Source organism: Arvicola amphibius, chromosome 8 (assembly GCF_903992535.2).
Source record: "Arvicola amphibius chromosome 8, mArvAmp1.2, whole genome shotgun sequence".
In the NCBI taxonomy this organism is placed as follows: Eukaryota; Metazoa; Chordata; class Mammalia; order Rodentia; family Cricetidae; genus Arvicola; species Arvicola amphibius.
The window spans coordinates 54,594,945-54,615,498 of NC_052054.1; the positions used below are offsets into that span (position 1 = coordinate 54,594,945).

Genomic DNA, 20,554 nt, shown 5'->3' on the forward strand with positions numbered 1-20,554 from the left:
GTTACTTTCAGCATGGGTACCTGGAATAGTCCCAACCAGACCAACCTAATGTCATTCATTGGTGAATCGTTGACCAAGCTGTAATACATGTAACAATACATTTTACACCATTTTTATTTATTTGTAGTACATTTATAAAATTTATAAAATACATTTATAATTCATATAACACCATATTTGGTGGAGCTGCAGCAATGTCTGAGTCATTAATTGCCTACAGTGCAAGCTTGAGCACCTGAGGTTAGATTCCAAGTACCCACCAAACAGCTGCCACCAAGAGTTGTATAAGTGGATTTTGTAACCCGAGTGTTGAGGTGCAATATGGAGAGAGGCCAACCCTTTGATCCCATTGGTCAACCAGCCTATATCACTAATGAGTTCAGTGAGACACAAATTAAGTTCAGCGAGTTCAATGCGAGACTGTGTGTGTCTCAGAGTATAAGGTGGAGCAAGATCAGGGCAGGCACCCAGTGTGCACCTCTTGCCTCCACATGTGTACACATCTATTTGAACATACATACATACATGTGCCTTCCCAAACACAAACACTACTTTTTATTTTAAAATTAGGAGTCACCATGTGACTCAGCCATTCTACTTCTCAATATATTTCCAAAAGATTTTAAAACGATCTCAGATAGTTATATATTTAGGTTTATAGCATTGTTTATAATATCCAGAAGGTAGAACAGCTCATGCGTTCATCAGTGGTGAGTGCATCAATGAAATACAGTTTATACATAAATGGAATGTTAATCAACCTTGAAAAAACAACTGCCTATTTTACAACAGATGAACCTTGCTAAATGAAATGAACAACCCATAAACATGAATTGTGTGTGATTCTGCTTACACGAGCATCACAAGTAGTCAAACTCAAGAGGAAAAGGGTAGAAACTGAAGAGCAGTTATGCTAGCACTACTGAACTATAGACACTTCGGTGAGGACAGGTTGTGCATTTCATCAAAGGGTATTTATTTGGCATTTTTGAAGACAGGGTTTCACACTGTTACCCTGGCTGTCCTGGAACTCTCAGTAATCCGTACACTTGCCTCTGCTTCCTGAGTGCTGAGATTAAAGCCACCATACGCCACTTTCTAACACTAGTTTTTTTTTTTTTAGATCTGAATTCCACAAATTTATATTATGTATAATTCCATTTATACAATGTAGTTTTTAAATATTATTATTTTGGTCAATTGGACACAAGCTGGAGTCATCTGGGAAGAAACCTCAATTGAGAAAATGCTCCTATTAGATTGGTTTGTAGGCAAGACTATGGCATATCTTCTTGATTAATGATTGATGTGGAGGGCCCAGCCCACTGGGTGGTCCTACACCATGGGCAGGTAGTTCTGGGTTGTATAAGAAAGAAGGCTGAACAAGCCAGTGGGAGCAAGCTAATGAACATCAGACATCCATAGTCTCTGCATCAGCTCCTGCCTCCAGGCTCCTGCCTTGGCTTCCCTCAGTGGACTACAACTGGAGAATGGAAGCCAAATAAATCATTACTCAGTAAGTTGTCTTTTGTCAGTGTTTTATCACAGCAATAGAAGCCAAACTAGCATTTAGATCATTTTTAAAAAATGCCCAAATTGTAGAGATGGCAAACAGATAAGTGTTTCTAGTTGGTGACATTGATGGGGGGACAGGGAGGAATAAAACGATGAAGAACTGGATCATGCTGATGGGCCAGTTTGGAGTCTTGTGATGTTGGCTACATGAGTTTAGACAAGGAATAAAGCTGCACAAACTGAACACAAGATTGAGAAGCTGCTGAAAACGAAAACAGAATAAAGTTGATTTAGGGTAGTTGTATTATGCTACAAGTATAATACAGTAATAATTTTGTCACTGTTGAGTGACGCTGTGTTCAAGGTACGGAAAACTATCTTATTTTTGCAACTTGTTGTCTATAATTATTTCAGTATTTAAAAAAACTTAGAGATACATCATTTTAAATCAAGGTGTAGTGAGAATGGGATGAGACGAGGAGGGAGTAGAAGAGAAGGGGAGACCGTAGACTTGTGTTTCTAATTTCAGTTTTGTAGGTACATAGCATATGATGCCAGCAACTCATTTCATTTTTCTGGGTTTTAAGTCACTAAACAGTGAAGTAAGGGGTTTCCCAAGATTTCCAATGGCGTTGCCAGTTCTAAACTGTCTGAAAATATCTGTTGGACCTGGATTTAGTTTGTAAGAAAGACCTTCTCAGTGAAAAAAGAATTGAATGCAGTGGTGCAATGAATATGGTTTTTCTGCCACAATTTAAAAATCTGAAAAGCAGCTGGGCAGTGGTGTCACAGACCTTTAATTCCAGCACTCGGGAGGCAGAGGCAGGTGGGTCTCTGTGAGTTTGAGGCCAGCCTGGTCTACAGAGTGAGCTTCAGGATGAAAAACCAAGAAAACAAGACAAAACAAAAAAACCATAAAAGCTCAGAAAACAATGTATTTTTCAGACTCATAACCCGACTTTAATGGATATGAGACTTTTATTCATATAGTTTTTATGCATCCCAGTGAGTGTGAGTATTCATTTTGTTGCAAAAATATTAATGTTTGACTACAGATCTGTTTAGTTTTGCTGGAGTATAGAATTAAAGCACCTTCCTAAATTCAAAAAAGAGTTACATTCTGAAAGATACTTGTTTCAGAGGTGTGGTGGTTTGAATATGGCCCTCATAGCTCAGATATTTGAATACTTAGTCATCAGTGGCATTATTTGAGAAGGATCAGGAGGTGTGGCTTTTTTGGTGGAAGTGTGTCATTGGGGGATGGGCTTTGAGGTTTCCAAAGCTCATGCCAGGCCTGTAGATCCAGATGTAGCTCTAAGCTCTTGCCCTAGTGCTGTGAGTGCTGTTATGTTCTTGCCACGCTTCCCACCACCATGGTAGTAGACGAAACCTCTGAAACTGTAAGCAAGCAAGTTAACTCATTTCTTTTGTAAGAGTTGCCTTGGTCATGGTATTTCTTCATGCAGTAGAACAGTGACTAAGACAAAGGTCTTTGGATGAGGGGGCTGTGGACCTATCCAAGCTGGACAGTGGTCTCTAGGAATGCCCAGGTAGATTATTAGTGTAGGAGAAACTAAAGGTAGCCACAGTGAGTCAACCTGTCCCTTTCTGGCAATACAACTTGTGCCCTGTATAATTCAATGAAGTAACCACTTGTGCATAATAAGTACTTCAATCATTTATATTTCTGTGTGGATCATTTATATTTAAGTATTTTTAGCTTTTGTAAGTTTCCTTGGCATACTATTGTGCTAGTTAGTTTTTATTGCCAATTTGGCACAACCTGGAGTCACTGGGACAGAAATCCTCTATTGCAGAATTGCCTTGATCAGATTAGCCTATGCTCGTGACTTGATTGATGATTCATGCCAGCACACTATAGACAACTCAGCACTATCCCGGAGTGCCTTTAATCCCAGCACTCAGGAGGCAGAGGTAGGCAGATCTCTTTGAGTTCTAGGTCAGCCTGGTCTACTTAGTGAGTTCCAAGATGGCCAAGGCTACATAGTGAGACTCTGACTCAAAACACAAACAAGAAGAAAAAGAAGGAGAAAAGCAAGCAAGCTAGCTAGCGACTAGCTTGTAAGCAAGCCAGTAAGCATGCCTTCATGATCTTTTTTTTTTTTTTTGGCGGGGGGAGGTTTCAAGACAGGGTTTCTCTGTAGCTTTGGAACCTGTCCCGGAACTAGCTCTTGTAGACCATTCTGGCCTCAAACTCACAGAGGTCCACCTCCTTCTGCCTCCCGAGTGCTGGGATTCAGTGATTGATTAACTGTTACCTGTAAGTATAAAAGGAAATTAACCCTGTTATTTCCAAGTTGGTTTTGGTCATGGTGTTTATCACGGTGAAAAAGGCCAAACAAACTGGAGCAACTGTTGACTAGCAATAGCCTGGATGCTTCTGAGATCTAGTGGGAGTACTTGGTGGTTTAAAAGATGGCACGGATGCCTCTTGCTGTGGGACTACTCAGAGTGTTGTGCAAATGCGCTGGCTTCTTTGAGTGATGTGGCTTTATTTTTTTGGATTATTCTGCACAGATTGGGCTTTTAGGATTAAAAAATTGTTTAAATACTTTGCCTTCTTGCTTTTGCCTTCAGAACACTCTGCTCTCTAATAGATTCAATAGGTGGGATTCATTAGTATGCTATTATAGGAGAAAAGTATAGCTGTAGTCTCTTAGGGGCCATTGATTCCTTAGAAAAGACAGCTTGTTCCACTCCACTTTAGTTACTTGGCTGTCTAGAGAACCCATTAGGTTTTTTTTTTTAATTTGTTTGTTTTGTTTTGTTTCTTTTTGTTTATTTTTTTTAATATGGTGAAATTCTTTAGCATTCTTTCAATTTGTTATTAGAAATTTAATTTTAGTCTTCCATGTTTATGAAAGACCCTTTCTAGATTCAGTTCTGTAATTACTGACTAAAAACCTTTATTACTTACAAAGAACTTTTCTTGGATGACTAGGAGAAAATTATAAATTTTAATTCATTCCACAAATATTTGAGGTTCTCTGGGCATGGGGTGTACAAACATGAATAAGACGCAGTTGTTGCCATCCAGGAATTCGTGAGAGATGCAGTGAGCAGGAGAACCCGACTCGGCCTGGCTTTGCACCCTGCTCCCCCCACCTCCCCGAGCTATGCGCTCTCAGGCAGTTTACTGTAGCTCCCTGTGCCCTGGCCTGGAGCAGAGTGGCACTTAAGTCAGGGTTTCATGGGAGTAAATGAGTTACTATAGATCAAGCATTTAGAGCAGTGCCTGGCACATAGCTGATCTCCAAATGGTAGCAGCTGTCATTGCTATTGGAAATCTGTTTCAGCGGGAACACAAGCCCAGCTTCAGAGTGCCTTGAGAGAAATGTAGCATGTGTGACTAGTGTGCTGAACAGACAAGCAGAAAACGATGTCTTCCCGGTGAAACTGAAGATTTCTAAAGGCGAAGTGACCTGAAAATTGGCCTGTGTTGGACGAGAAGGAAATAACTGAAGCAGGAAAATAATAGACACAAGAATTGCTTGGAAAATCTAGGAAAATTTGTAGTGATATAGGGTAAACTTGGAATGGGGTGAAGCAAAAGAAGAAGCCACAAATGTCTGCTCCATGATGCAGTAAGTAGTGATGGACTGTGGACTTGCTCCTCTGCTGCAGATAACCAGAAAACTGGACAGAGCATAAACAACAACTATATTTCATTTTATTGCTAAATACCCCTGTTTGTAACTTCTCTTAGATAGGTTTCTATTGCTATGATAAAACACCATAACCAAAAGCAGCTTGGGGAGGAAAGGGTTTATTTCAGCTTGCAAGTTACAGCCCATCATGAAGGGAAGTCAGGGCAGGAACTCAAGGCAGAACCTAAAGCAAAAGTCATGGAGGGGTGCTGCTTACTAGCTTGCTCCTCATGGCTTGCTCGGCCTGTTTGCTTGCTTATGTTTTCCTTTTTATTTTTTGAGATAGGGTATCAGTGTGTAGCCAGCTTTGAACGAATGGAGATCTGCCTGCTTCTGCCTCCTGAGGATTAAAGGCTGAGCCACCACACCTGGCTCAGCCTGCTTGTATAATTTAGGACCATCTGCACAGACGTGACACTGCTTACAGTGGTCTGGGTTCTTCAACATAGTTATTAATCAAAAGATACTCCACAGACTTGTCTACAGGTAATATGATGGGAGCATTTTATCAGCTGAGGTGCCTCTTCTCTAACAGGAAACCATTTATTAGGACAGGCTTGGCCACTGCACTGACACAAAGCAGTTTATTTACCTATATGTTGTACATGAACATTGAGACCATTTTAGATTTTGACTATTGTTAGTGAAATGTTTGTGAACCAAATAAGTTGATTTAGGAGATAAAGGAGAAGTTGAGGCCAGATTTTGAGGTGATCTTTATATTTCTTCAAGAAGATATAATCTTAGCTGAGTGTTGGTGGTGCATGCCTTCAATCCCAGTACTTGGGAGGCAGAGGCAGACAAATCTCTGTGAGTTCAAGGCCAGCCCGGTTACTCAGAGAAACCCTGTCTCAAAAACTCAACATAAATAAAATAAAAGAAGATATAATCTTATCCCACTGCAGTAAGAGATCTCTGACCAGATGAGGCCTTTAAAAAGCTGGCTTTAGCAGCTGTGGAGATCATAAATTATAGAAAAGATAAGCTGGAGAGCACAGAGAAAAATTTATGTCCTTACTGAAGTGTTCATTGCATGAAGAAATGTCTAAAATGCAATCAGACATGGATCAGGTACCGATAAGGAAGGTGGACACCAGAGCCAGAGCTGGAAGTGCTCATCCGGGTAGGACTGAAAGCTCAGGGTTTCTAGTCTCTCAAGGATAGTACATAGGATTGTCAACATGTTTTAGTTATAAACAAATTGACTTGGGATAACTTGACAAGGAGGAGCTAATCAGGCCTTGGAAGCTCCAATGGGGACGCGGAAGTGGTAGGGAAGCCAGAAGCAAAATTGACCAATCTCTATGGGCAGCACTGGCTCAGAAGTGTTGCCTCTGGCTGGATTAATCCTTGGATGGATCCTCTAGCTTCGAAGTCCATGGGAGGCAGTCTGACCTTTCTTGCATCATAAACCTGATCTATATGAGTTCCCCTGTGTGCTAGCAGTGTGTATTGCGATCAGCCCTGCATAAGTCTTGGCCACTCCTTGGTTTATCAGTTGGTTGATAAACTGATAAATTTCATAGAGTCAGAGAAAGAAATATTCCCAAAGAAGAAATGAAATGTTGCAAGATGAAAGGTAGCATGCCCCTTACCTGAATTTACTGTACCCCCACTTTTTTATTGTACAGGTAGTTTAAAGAATGCCCCTCCCCGCAAACTGATGCAATTAGTCCTCCATGGCACTTCTTCAGAAAGGTAACCTACTGTCAAGCTTAGAACCTCCGAGTGGTAGCTGATCTTTTAATTATACTGTGACTTAGCTTGTTTGTTGTTTAAATTGTGGGTTAAATATTAACTTGAGCAACTAACATTGTGCCCATAGAGAACAGAGCAGGGCAAGGGCTTGCCAAGAAGCCTTGACACAAAAGCAACGGCTAATGGTTGCCTCTTCAACTTTTACTTTGTCTTCTTACCAGACTTTATTGAGGGCAGCAGTGTTTCCCAGCTGAGGGACTGTATTTTCTGACCTCCTTGTTGCTAGGAGTGGCCATGTGATTAACTTTTGGCAAAATAAAAGATAAAGAAAACTTGGTAGAAGTACTCAAGGAGGTGGGGGCTCTCTCCTACTCGCTCCTTCCCTCCCCTGCTGCTTTGAATGCTGAGGGAGCAGGGGCCACATCTTGTGAATCCTGGACTGGATAGAAGGGAACATCCGTGCAATTTTTATATCGTTCTGTATGACCCCTTTCAGCCTGCTCTTACATAAAAAAGAAAAATATTTCTTACTGCTCATACTGTTAGTTTGAATTTTAAACAGTAATACTGAATCATAGCTAAATATGCACCGAGTGAGGATCTTGGGTTATCGTTTCAAATGGCCATGACCTCAGCTAGCTATGGTTCTTTTTTTTTTAAGTAGAAAAGGGGGAATATTTATTCAATGTGGCCAATGGGAAATAGGGAAATGTAACGTCCAGCCAAGCCCCAACCCCTTCTTCAGAGTCCTGGAGTGAGATTTCAGCTTAAATAGAGGGCCAAGAATATGTACTTCTATATAGTCCATGTCATGGTGTGCTCCTGGCCACCATCGGCCTATCATTATCTGGGCTTCAGCGTCATCCTATAAGATGGCCTGACAGGCTGTTGGAACTGTGTGAAATCTTTTTCCTGGAGTCAAGTTTCCCTCTGGCTGGAGCCTTTTCTTTCTCCTAGCATGAGATTCCTGGGGAAATTCCCTTTTCTTTGAGGTCCTTTGCTTCAAGTCTGATAGTCAGATTGAGAGACACTAGTGTCTTTTGAGAAGAGCTTTATTTTTGCCAGGTCTGTTACAGCTGGTAGATTGCTTATGCCCCAGTGGCTACTCCACACCCATGTACATATAGGCCACACTAAGTGGACTAAAAGGGATATTAATTATACATACATACATATATATGTATGTATGTATGTGTGTATATATGTATATATAATTGAGCTATACATTTTTTTCTGCTCCCCTCCCTGCCTCTCCCCTCCCCTTCAACCTTCTCCCATGGTCCCCATGCTCCCAATTTACCCAGGAGATCTTGTCTTTTACTACTTCTCATGTAGATTAGATCCACGTAGTTGGATCCTCTTAGTTGTCCAGGTTCTCTGGGATTGTGATTTGTAGGCTGGTTTTCTTTGCTTCATGTTATGAGTGAGTACATATGATAATTGCCTTTCTGGGTCTGGGTTACCTCACTCAATATGATGTTTTCTAGCTCCATCCATTTGCCTGCAAATTTCAAGGTGTCATTTTTTTCTCTGCTGTGTAATACTCCATTGTGTAAATGTACCACAATTTCCTTATCCATTCTTCAGTCAAGGGGCATTTAGTTTGCTTCCAGGTTCTGGCTATGACAAAGAATGCTGCTATGAACATAGTTGAGCACATGTCCTTGTGAGACAATTGAGCATCCTTTGGATATATACCCCAAAGTGGTATTGCTAGCTAGAATTCTTTGCTTGGTGGGTTGATTCTTACCCTCGTCATGGAGGGTTTAATCTTTTATGGCCTAGTCCAGTTGTCTGTATGTAGAAGTTATAAAGCAGCATAACAGGAAAGTCATAAACGCAGAATATACATGTCTCCTAAAGACAAATTGCTCTTTGTGCTCATTCTGGATTCAACTGTAACTAACACACATATTATATAATATGTGTGTGTGTGCATGTGTGTGTTTTATATATAATGAAATATAATTTATAAATATATATGCATATGTATTTACATACACATATACCTTCTTGATAACGCTAAGTCTCCCTTGCTTTTTTTCTGCCATGATGAACCAGATAGCAATCTTAGCTTCTAGTTCAAAGTAGCATTATTGATTCTCTTAGCAGAAGCACTCTTTCCCTGGACCAGAACCTTTATTAGTCTTAGAGAAAACAAAATCTAGAGAAATCATTAGTGGTGGTTGTGAGAAGTGCTGTGTCCAGTGCTAGTTCAGCTCGTAATCTGCATTCCACACAGTAGCCCGACTCTCCCACAGGGCAGTTCCCTATGGGAGCCTGGCCCATGCGCTTACGGGCTGTTTTACCATAACGTGAGCTGGTTACTTTTGGAAGATGGGGAGAGCGTGTTTAAGAACACAGGGACCCAGCTCATCATGGTTTCATTCAGGTACTTTGAGTTGGATGTCTTATGAACACACAAGTAAGTCCATAGGCCATTGCATTGTCAGCAGTGTGATAGGAAATCACATACAAGCACAATCAATGTCTCTTCTGAGGAGTGTGACAAATTGCTAACACAGTCACCAGACTGTGCCTTCTGAGTAAATGGCTCATCTGGAGGACTTTACATTTTGGGGCTACTTAGCAATGATGCCACCAAGTTAGCCTTGGTGGAAAGACATCCCTGTTCATGAGGACATTGTTAGCCTTCCAGTCATCAGAACTGCCGCTTAATAAAGGGCTGAATTGACCAGGCCTTGAGAATAGCCATTCTTTCTTTTCTAGTGAGGTAGGTTTTTTGTTGTTGTTGTTGTTCATTTATTATGTATATAGTATTCTGTATGCCTGCAGGCCAGAAGAGGGCACTAGATCTCATTACAGATGGTTGTGAGCCACCATGTGGTTGCTGAGAATTGAACTCAGGGCCTCTGGAAGAGCAGGCAGTGCTCTTAGCCTCTGAGCCATCTCTCCAGCACCCCTAGTGAGGTAGTTTTATGGTCACGTGAAACACATATTTTCGGATGTCTATAGATTTACTCAAATTGCCCTTTTCAAAACTGTCTTGTCACTGATTGTCCAGACATGCCCATCTCAATTCTTGTCATTCAGCACCAGCCTATTAGACATGTCCAAAGTTGCCATGTAAATCCTAACCCAGACTACTTAAGAAACATAGCGAATAAGTATGCACAACTAACTCTCTGTCTTCCACACAGAGAAGATTTGTCCTTGTACCTAATTCTTGGGAGTCCCTTGAATGAGCTGTGCAGGAGCCATTTTATCCCACTCAAGCTTGGTGGTCATGGGAGCTTATGAAGCTGCAGGAGCAGATTGAGAGCGAGATGAGATATTTTGCCAGCGATTTGATTTACAGCCCAGTTGGGCCTTGAGAATCCATTTGGGCCTGCTAGAATTTCGAATTAAATGCATCCAGTAATAACTAATGATGAGCACTCTGACTGTATGGTCTCTTAATGTTCTAGTCAGTTCTCACTGGAGTCCAGTAGCAAGCCAAAGTGTTTCTCAAAAGGAAATAGTTACTTCAGCTGCTTGCTAATGGTTGTTGCTTGTTCCAGAACCTTAGAGGCTAAACTGTTTTCATTGAGGATTTTTCATAGGTTCATACATCATTTTATGTCAAAACATTCAAAAAATTGTCTAACAGGGAAGTGGGGAAAGGAGGATTGTACATACACAGGGTGCTACCCCCAGAGCCTGTCAGTGCATTTATCCTTTTTTTTGTTTGTTTTTGTTTTGTTTTGTTTTTGAGACAGAGTTTCTCTGTGTAACAGCCCTGGCTGTGCTGGAACTAGCTCTGTAGACCAAGCTGGCCTTGAACTCACAGAGATTTGTCTGCCTCTGCCTCCTGAGTCCTGGAATTAAAGGTGTGCACTACCACCACCCAGTGCATTTAGCTTTTAATAGTTTACTCTTTCTTTAGAAATTCTAAATACAGTGGAATGCAGTGATAATAAGGAAAGAAAGTTTGATCGGCTTCCATTTTGTGTGTCTTGATACAATAGTCCTTCCCTCTGACCTAGAGGCTCACTGCAGGGATTATGACAGTATATCAGACTGACTGAAATTTAGGATAACTGTATGGGGCTCTCATGTTGACTACTGTGAGAGGAGACTGACTCAGAACATGCCCCTCCATCCTGCTTCACATATATCCCTTACTAGTCCACTTAATGGGCCTGCACTGTCAACGTTTTTAAAAGAATATTTTTATTTATTCTCTGGCAATTTCATGCATGTATGCATTGTATCTTGATCATATTCCCCTCTGCTTCTCCCTTTCTCGATTTATTTATGCATATGTGTGGATATGCACATGCCACAATGTATGTGCAGAGTTCAGAGGACTGTTTACTTGTGGGAGTCGGGTTTCTCCTTTCTCCATGTGGGTCCCAGGGATTGAACTGAGGCTGTTAGACTTGGTGGCAAGCACCTATACCCTCTGAGCCATTTAGCTGGTCCTGTGCTAATAACTTTCAAAAGAAATCACTTATTTTTATTTTATGTCTGTGAGTGTTACACACGTATGTGTGTAACATGTATGTGCTGGTGCTTGTGCAGACCAGAAGGGTGTTGGATCCCATGGAACTGGAGTTACTGACAGTTGTGAACTGCTGTGTGGGTGCTGATCACTGAACCTGGGTCCTTTGCAAGAAGAGTAAGTGCTCTTAACTGCTGAGCCACCATCGCTCCAGTCCCATGATAATAACTTAAGGGCCAGTGGATTATTGATGGAGTCTCTGCAGGAAAATGACCCATGAAGAGGTGAGAACTCATTGGGTTCCAATTGACTTTGTCAACCTAGATCAAACCTTCTAGAGAGTCTGATGCAGGTAGTTTTTGCCAGCATATTTAAACTCAGTATAATTCGGAGTTTCCTGGGTATAATACAGATCACCGGTGTACAAGGAAGCATAATTACACTGAAACTCAACTCAGGGAACTTATTATTTCTTCCAAGAAGATGGGGTCTGGATTGGCTACCTTTACTAGCGTAAGGGCCTAAGGAAGGATCTGGCCTGGTCTCAGTCACAGAACAGAGGTCATTTCAGCTATTAGTCACCCGGTCCTGATTGTAGGAGCTTGATATGGTCTGGCCCAACAGATCACCAGGCTGTTAATCACCTCTAATTCCCAGCTTTCTGGATGGAAGAACAGGTTTTATGTCCATTCCTTTGAGAGGACAGTCCTGTGTGTTAACTTTCCTGGTTTCTATGGAGATCTTTGGGCACAAGGACCTTCGTGCTGTGTTCCCAACAGATTACTATTATTCTTTCTTTCTTTTCTTTCTTTCTTTCTTTCTTTCTTTCTTTCTTTCTTTCTTTCTTTCTTTCTTTTTTTTTTTTTGCTAGGTTATGGTTCATTTGGGGAAGCACATTCCAAAATATACAGCCTCTCCTTCATTCTAGGAACTTCTTCAGGGGTCTTGGGTTTGGGTGAGAGTTTTTGATTCTTGTATCTCAGATAAGTTCATTGGATTTGAGTTGCTATAGTTATTTAAATCAAAACCAATCTTAGGCTGCCTGTCGCTTGAAGTACTATAATCCTTACGTTAATTCTTTGTTTAGATTTTAAAAAATTAGAATTCAGACATTTTTCTGATCTTGATCATTACTGCTATATGAACAGTTGGTCCCCATTGTTACTGAGGCACGAGATTGCTTTGTACTGTTCCATAGGAGTCAGACTCTTCTCCAGCACCGTAGAAGAGATGTAGCTCAGTGGAGGGCTTGTCTAGCATGGACAAAGTCCTGGGGTTTGTTAGGGCTCATACCAGTACCACCTGCAGCCAGATGTGGTGATGGCACTCGTGGTAATCCCAGCCTCAGGAGGTGGAGACATGAGGATCAGAAGTTCAAGATTATCCTCAAATGAACAGAGGTACACTGTTCAAGACTAGGGTACACTGCCGGGCAGTGGTGGCTCACAGTTTTAATCCCAGCACTTGCGAGGCAGAGGCAGATGGATCTCAGGGAATTTGAGGCCAGCCTAGTATACAAAGTGAGTTCCAGAACAGACAGGGCTGTTACACAGAGAAACCCTGTCTTGAAAAACCAAAATAAATAAATAAATAAAAAAATAAAAAATAAAATTAAAAAGACTAGTGTACCGTGTGAGACCTGTCTCAAAGCAAACAAGGAAAAAACAAAACATCTTAGCAGCTCATTTGCTCCAGCAAATACTCATCCGTGCTTGTGATGTCAGGAAAGGTTGAGTGAATGCTCTTCTATAGACAGCTCCTGGAGGGGCTTTCTAGAGTGGGTCCTGGGAGTTAGCCTTTCAGAGACCACACACATGACACAGGTTCTAGAAGTTAGGCGTCCTTCTGCAGTGAAGCTGGCCTTGCTTCCTCTGTGACTCACCCGGGCTTTCACAGACTCTCTGTTTTTCTGTTTTCGTGTACTGAAACTTCATTTTAACAAACACTTAAAAATAGCTTTAAACAGTATTATTCTTTCAGAATCTCTTTGGAATGTTCTTTCATTGGCTTCAAAGATTTTTTTCTTAAAGCAAATTGAATGGTTTTATTTCCAGTATTGTGAGTGAAGAGATAGGTCTAATGAATAGTATGTTATACTCTAACATTTTGAATTTGTCAGACATTGGTAATTTGTATGAACATAGTCTTGATAGTGTTTATAATAATAATTATAAGGAATTTGTGACATGATTTCTGTCAGATTGTTAAATATTACCAAATCAAATTTGTTCTTGGAATGAGAATGTCATTTTGAATCTTCTGCTTTGTTGACTTTCCTCTCTAACTTCAGGCCATTTCTTACTCCGTTCTGTCCTCATTTCTTAGGCTCCCTCGCATTATTAGTTAAGTCATGATTCAAGATGTCAGGGTAACAGAAAGACAATTATCATGTATACTCACTCATAAGTGGTTTTTAAACATAAAGCAAAGAAAACCAGCCTACAAATCACAATCCCAGAGAACTTAGACAACAATGAGGACACTAAGAGAGACATACGTGGATCTAATCTACATGGGAAGTAGAAAAAGACAACATCTCCTGAGTAAATTGGGAACATGGGGACCTGGGGAGAAGGCTGAAAGGGAGAGGAGCAGAGAAAAATGTAGAGCTCAATAAAAATCAAAAAAAATTTTAATTAAAAAAAAGATGTCAGGGTAAGGACTGCTGTATTCTGAGGTTCCCCATCACTACTTGAGGACGAGGGAGAGGTAGGGCAGTGTAGCATGAATTTTATTGGTCTTACTACTAAAACTCAGAGTCAGATATTGAGATAAATGCTGAAAGATCAGAGAGACAAAGGCGCAAACCACAGCCACCTCTTACCTCAGCAACTTCTCAGCCAGAAAGGGGCCAAGCTCCTGTCTCTGCCCTGCCATATCATTTTCTCTTTCCTCCTCCCAGGTGCTGGGATTAAAGGTGTGCACCACCACTGCCTGGCCTCTATGATTTACTAGTGGCTAGCTCTGCACTCTGATCTCCAGACAAGCTTTATGTGTTAGAGCACAAACAAAATGTCACTGCAGGGCAGATCTTCCCTGGAAAGCTGCTTTATGCCTAGATGATGTCTGCAATGTCTGATACTAGTTGACCATCTGACAGAACCTAGAGTCACCTAAAACATAGACCTCTGGGCACACCTGTGAGAGATTATTTAGAGTGGGTTAGCCTGTGGTCTAGCCTGTGGTTAGGCCTGTGAGGGATTATCTAGAGAGGGTTAGCCTCTGGTCAGGCCTGTGAGGGATCATCTAGAGTGGGTTAGCCTCTGGTCAGGCCTGTGAGGGATCATCTAGAGTGGGTTAGCCTCTGGTCAGGCCTGTGAAGATTATCTAGAGTGGGTTAGCCTCTGGTCAGGCCTGTGAGGGATCATCTAGAGTGGGTTAGCCTCTGGTCAGGCCTGTGAGGGATTATCTAGAGTGGGTTAGCCTCTGGTCAGGCCTGTGAGGGATCATCTAGAGTGGGTTAGCCTCTGGACAGGCCTGTGAGGGATCATCTAGAGTGGGTTAGCCTCTGGTCAGGCCTGTGAAGGATCATCTAGAGTTGGTTAGCCTCTGGTCAGACCTTTGAAGGATTATCTAGAGTTAAGTGGGAAGACAGACTCACCCTAAATATGGGCAGCACCATTCCTGTGGTAGGGGGTCCTGAACTAAACAAGGAGAATGTGAACTGAGCAAGTGTATCCACCACTCTCCTTCTGGACTGTGGATGTCATGTGACCAGCTACCTGAAGCTCCCACCACCCCATTTCCCTACCATGCTGGATGTGGCCTTGACTTGTGAGCAAAATAACCCGTTTGTTCTGTCCTTAAATTGCTTTTGTTAGCTACTTTATCCCACGGTATGTAAGGTAGTAAGACAGTGTCCCAGTTAGAAACTTAGGAACTGTGACAGAGGGCTTACACAGAAATTGTGCTATTGGCACCTAGAGGTATCACGCCTTGCGGTGTGCTGGTATTTCTGGGGAGATGTGAACAGAAATCTACTTACCCCAGAAATGGAACTGATGACAAACCATGTGAGGGTACCACCAGAACCTAACTGGTGAGCCAGTTAGTTTATTAGGGTTACTTACAGGAATATGGGTGAGGGATTACTTAGAGGAGCAGAAATGACTCAAAGACAGTTGGATCCCAAAGCCACCACAGCATAAATGCTGGCTCACAAAAGCCTCGAACTTGTAGCACACTGTATAGATCAAAGGCGGCTTGGAGAGGGAGGCTGTCTAGTGAATCCGTCAGCTTCAGGAACTTCTGGAACTGTCATTGAGTTGTTCACTGAGTTTTAAGGAGCTACCCTACAGGATGACAGTTTCACCAGTCTCCATGACCCTTGTGTCCTAATGAGATTTCTTCTAAGATGGATTGGGAGGAAACTGCTGTGTAACACTCCATGGCAATGCTGCATTTCATGGCCATTTTTTTCAATGGTGGAAGCCCAGGCGATCCTTCAATAAGTTGCTGGTCTGGTCTGTACCACCATATAGACAAGTAGCCGTTGAATAAGACTGTTGTCTCTTGGTTCTTTATTTGGGCCTTGATATCTTCTGATATCAAGGTGCTAACTCCTAAAGATGCTTGCAGCTCCAGGGACCCTGGGCCTGGGCTGTTTTATGCTGTTATATGTTCAAAAGGAATGTTGTTTAGTTTCCCAGAACAAATTCTATGATATCTATCTATCTATCTATCTATCTATCTATCTATCTATCTATCTATCTATCTATCTATCATCTCTATCTGTCTGTCTATCTATTATCTATCTATCATCTATCTATCCATCTATCTATCTATCTTTAAATCATTTTATGTATTTTTCATTATTTTCTCACCTTTTTTTAGGGATGACTACATGACAACAGAGTATTCCTGACATGGTTTTATGACTCCTAAGTGAGTGTATGAAAGGTGGTAGTCCTAGACCTAGTCTTTAATCTAACTTTACAAATTCTTAACATTATGCCTAGTCAGCCTGGGGGCACACTGCGAATGAAGCTGTTTCATCTTTCATGGTTTTACTGTTTCAGCAAATTTTTATATGTTTGTTTGTGAATGTTTGCTAGACAACTGATATCTTTGTTATATTGTCTTTTGTCCCAAAGAGGATAGCCTGGGACCTTAATGGTTTAGTTTCTCCCAAATTAGGTTTCTGGCTGTCTGTGTCTATTACCTAGTGAAATTCCTGGTAGATATTATCTTGCCACCTGTTTGCTCCTTCTGCCCTATTTATTCAGCACCAAATTGGGAATGCATCCTGATTTTAATTTATACTTGAAATTCAAATTTTAGTTTAACTTAATTATAGCAAATGTATACTATCTACAAAGAACACTGCAATTTGAGGGGCAGGTTTGTATAATGTTGTACATAGGAACATGGGTTTGTACACCTACTAAAACTTCAATTTTAATACTGCTATTTCCTAGTTCTGTGATGTGCAGAGTTCTTTGTGCCTGTTTCCTCACTTGCAGAAGGGATGATGTTTATTCTGGTCCCACAGAATTGTAATGAGGCTCATATGATAACATATTATAAAAGCCTTGCTTGCGTGTTTAACCAATACAGCTCCATTATTAGCTATTATTTGTGTCTCATGATTTCTAATGGTCTCGGGCCATCATCTTCCAACACCTTCCCTTGAAGGATAGTTAGGAGCTCAAAAAAATATTATAGATTAAAATTATCTGAGAGGTATGCTGTGTTGTATAAATATGAGGTGGCAATGAGATCTTGACAATTATTAGAAACAGTAGCAGTTAAAACTGTACTGGAAAGAGCATAATTTGAAGTAGGCAGATCTGACTTGGGATTTGAGGAGCTTAAGATCGACTTAGGTTACGTACTGCCTGTTTAGACAAGCTAGCCACTCAGAGCTTCAGTTTTCTCATCAGCAAGATGGAAATAATAATTCCTATACCGAGGACTACTAAAACTACCTTGAAGGCTTACTGAAAGAAAAATTCAAGCGGTAGGCCACAACATAGTTCCTTTTCTTCTTCCTAACTAGAGACTAGGAAATAACCATCCTTTCTGAAACAAATTAGTAGTCCATCAATAAACTTCGAATAAAGTGGGATTTACTAACGAATCCGGAAGCTGAGGAGAGTGAGGATGCTGACTAGAATGTGGCTCGCAATTCTATTTGAGAGCCGTTTTAACCTGATTCACTTTAGGGTTTGTAAATTCTAGGTTGGGGTGGTAAGTAAGGTGCTGCCATGAGAGGCGAGGAGTACATACATCTCATGGTGCTTTCGTTCTGAATTTGACATTTTCTTTTTTTCTTGGCATATTAGTTGCTGTTTGCTAAGGTGCCATTGCTGCTACTGGAACCATGTGGATACTTAGATTCTCAATAGTTAGGAGAAGGAGTATTTGTTGTTGGATTAACAAGACGATGTGCCTGTCTTTTGAAGTGACTGTCAGATCAGAGTTGTACCAGTGTCCATTTAGCAAAGTTTCCTACAGATAGTTGGTTTTCTGTTCCGTGCATGGAGCGCCATTAAAGATTTCAGGAGCACCCGTGTTCTGGAGGACACAGGGTAGATTTCAGGAGCACCCCGTGTTCTGGAGGATACAGGTAGGTTTCAGGAGCACCAGTGTTTTGGAGGATACAGGTAGGTTTCAGGAGCACCCAGTTTTGGAGAATACAGGTAGACTGTTGCAGAGCTTTCTTCCTGCCTATCTTTATCTGCCACTCTCCAGTTTCCACCTTAAGCTGGAGTAGCAAGAAATAAACCTACATTCCCATTTCGGAAGCTCTGCTTAGCCACATGGTAGAACACAAGTGTTTCTGCTTTCCTTAAGCAGTGTCTGGTTGCTCCAGGTCAAATTGCTTATCCCCTCTGTCCTCTCAGAAATTAGCAGCTGTGACATCAGTGACTTGCACTCCCTTGTGGCTTCCTTCTGTTGTCTCAAGAGGTGGCTATTTCCACTAGTCTAGTAAATGTCCTTCAGATAACCATTTGAGCTGCTGCTTCTCTTTTTTTTTATTTTTTTAATTTTGTTGGGACAGGATCTCTGTATAGTCCTACCTGGCATGGGACTCACTCTGTAGACCAGGGTGGCCTGGAAGTCATAGAGCTCCACCTGCCTCTGCCAACTGAGTGATGGGATTAAAGGGGTGCGCCACTTTGCCCAGCTTTTGAGCTGCTCCCTATATTTTGGATTATGAATTTAAGTGTTCTTGTCTTTCTGCGTGTTCAAGATGTTGAAGTGAGGATGTTGTAGGACTTCCAGAATGAAATTCTGAATTTCCCTGGATCTTCTGGTAGGAGCTATGACCAACTGTGCTGAAAGCATAGGAGCCAAAATTTTTGAGTTGTTTCTGTGAATGGGTGGCAGACTTCCTGCTGCTGGTGTGGGCTACAGAGTGATGGTCACAGTTAAGGAAGGCAAACCAGAACTAAGAGAAAGGTCCACCCAGCAGTGTAACTCAACAACAGAAGTCATTCTGAAGAAAAGATGGGTGTGTCTTTATTCTGAAGATAATGCAAGGGTCACAGTAAACAGTAAGGCCAGATGAAAGGTTCTGCCAACACAGGTCCAGTTGCAAAGGAGTGTGCAGACTAGGGCCCAGGACTGTGACTAATGCAAGCAGCATTGCATGATTCTTCAGTGTATTCTTAAAAATATAATATCCATTGCTCCAAAAAGAAAAAGAAAGAAAAAGTGTCTCCTAGGCTAGAGAGATGATTCTACTACTTTTGTAGAGGTCCAGGGTTCACTTCCCAGCACTCACATGGCAGCTCACAACCATCTATAATTCCAGTGCCAGGCGATTCTGCTTGCACATACATACACTCAGGCATACACACATATGCATAAAATAAACAGTATTGAGAATAAGTGTTTTCAAGAATGTGAACTCGAAATAGGTGATTTCTTCTTTGTATTCCCATTGCCCCACCTATAATCAGTACAGAAAACCCTCAGTAAGTACACACAGAATTGAAGTGGGTGGAATAAAACTTTTCCTAACTGGAGGTTCTTACCTCTTTCCTGCCCTTTGCCTTAGTCATTACTTTAATTAGATTGTGGTGTTCCCTCTTACATATAATTCATGGATTAAAGATAGGATCAACACTTCCTGGAAACAAACCAAGAGAAAATGCAATTAAATTCTAGCAGGGTTAATTAAAATTAGGTGGGGAACTTTGCCTGATCTAGCACTTGTTAAGAATGGATTGCTACAAGGTGCAGTTGCATAGTTTGATTTTGAAATCTTCCAGGCAGTTGGCATGCACCTTGAAGATAGAAGCAAAGGTAAATGCAAAATTTTGTCTGAGTCTGTATAATGTACCAGTCAACACTCTGAATGTTTCAGAAAAATATGATTATATTTAGTATATAGCATGAAAATACATTAGTTTTAGAACATTGGAGATTTAGTTATAATTGGAGAACAAATTCTAATCAACAGGTGCACAACTTCCACAAATATGTAGGATTTGCCATTTCAAAATTTACTGTCTTATCAGAAACAGCTGTTTCTGAATACGGCTTCATACCATTGGTCAATTCATTACAATTGTTTCATGTGGTTGTGATTTGTAAAATAATTTTGATTGTATGCTAACCACAGATCATATTTTAAAGTAACAATGCAATGGAAATCCTTAAATTTTGGCATCTTACCTGGGTTGTCCTAAGTTTAAATTCTGGAACTTCCCAGTAATACAAGAACAGACTCATTTAAGACAGATGGCAGACATTTCTAATAGGGAGGGTTCTTTTGGTTTTTCCCCTCCATGTTCCTACCGCTTAACCAGAACCCTAAACACAACATCTGGTGTTACTTAAACAACTATTAAAAGTCTGGGTCCTTAATCAGAAAACTCTGGCAGTGAAAAAAAAGTTTGGATAGATAGGATTTGTATAATTGATTTTTTAAAAATGTCTGAATTCATACAAACTTGCTCATCATGCATACACAGGTGGGGACGATTTGGGGTTGTTGATGTGCCTTGAGAGTGACATATAACCCATTAGCCCACAGGCATCTCTCCCTTGGCTTTTCTAGTTATACTCTAGTAAAGCAGCTACTTTCTTGTTAAGTAATGGTTTTATTTTGAAAGACGTGTGGTATAAATTCATTTAATTCTCTTTTTTTCAGATAGGAAGCATGTGCTTCAATGGTCCTACTTTTATTCCCTTTCCTTTGTAGTTTTCTTTTTGTGAGGCAGGATAAGTAGAAAGGTAATAGCTAAGCTCTGCAAATAATACTGGTGTCAAAAAATGG

At 41.0% G+C, this 20,554-nt stretch overlaps 1 protein-coding gene and 1 pseudogene across 1 annotated transcript in view; both read left to right on the plus strand.

Annotated features, from left to right (window-relative positions):
• Pdss2 (decaprenyl diphosphate synthase subunit 2) overlaps positions 1-20,554 on the plus strand; it is a 239,951-nt gene that overhangs the window by 1,832 nt on the left and 217,565 nt on the right. The window lies entirely within an intron of this gene.
• Positions 2,776-18,923, plus strand: LOC119820653 (annotated as a pseudogene).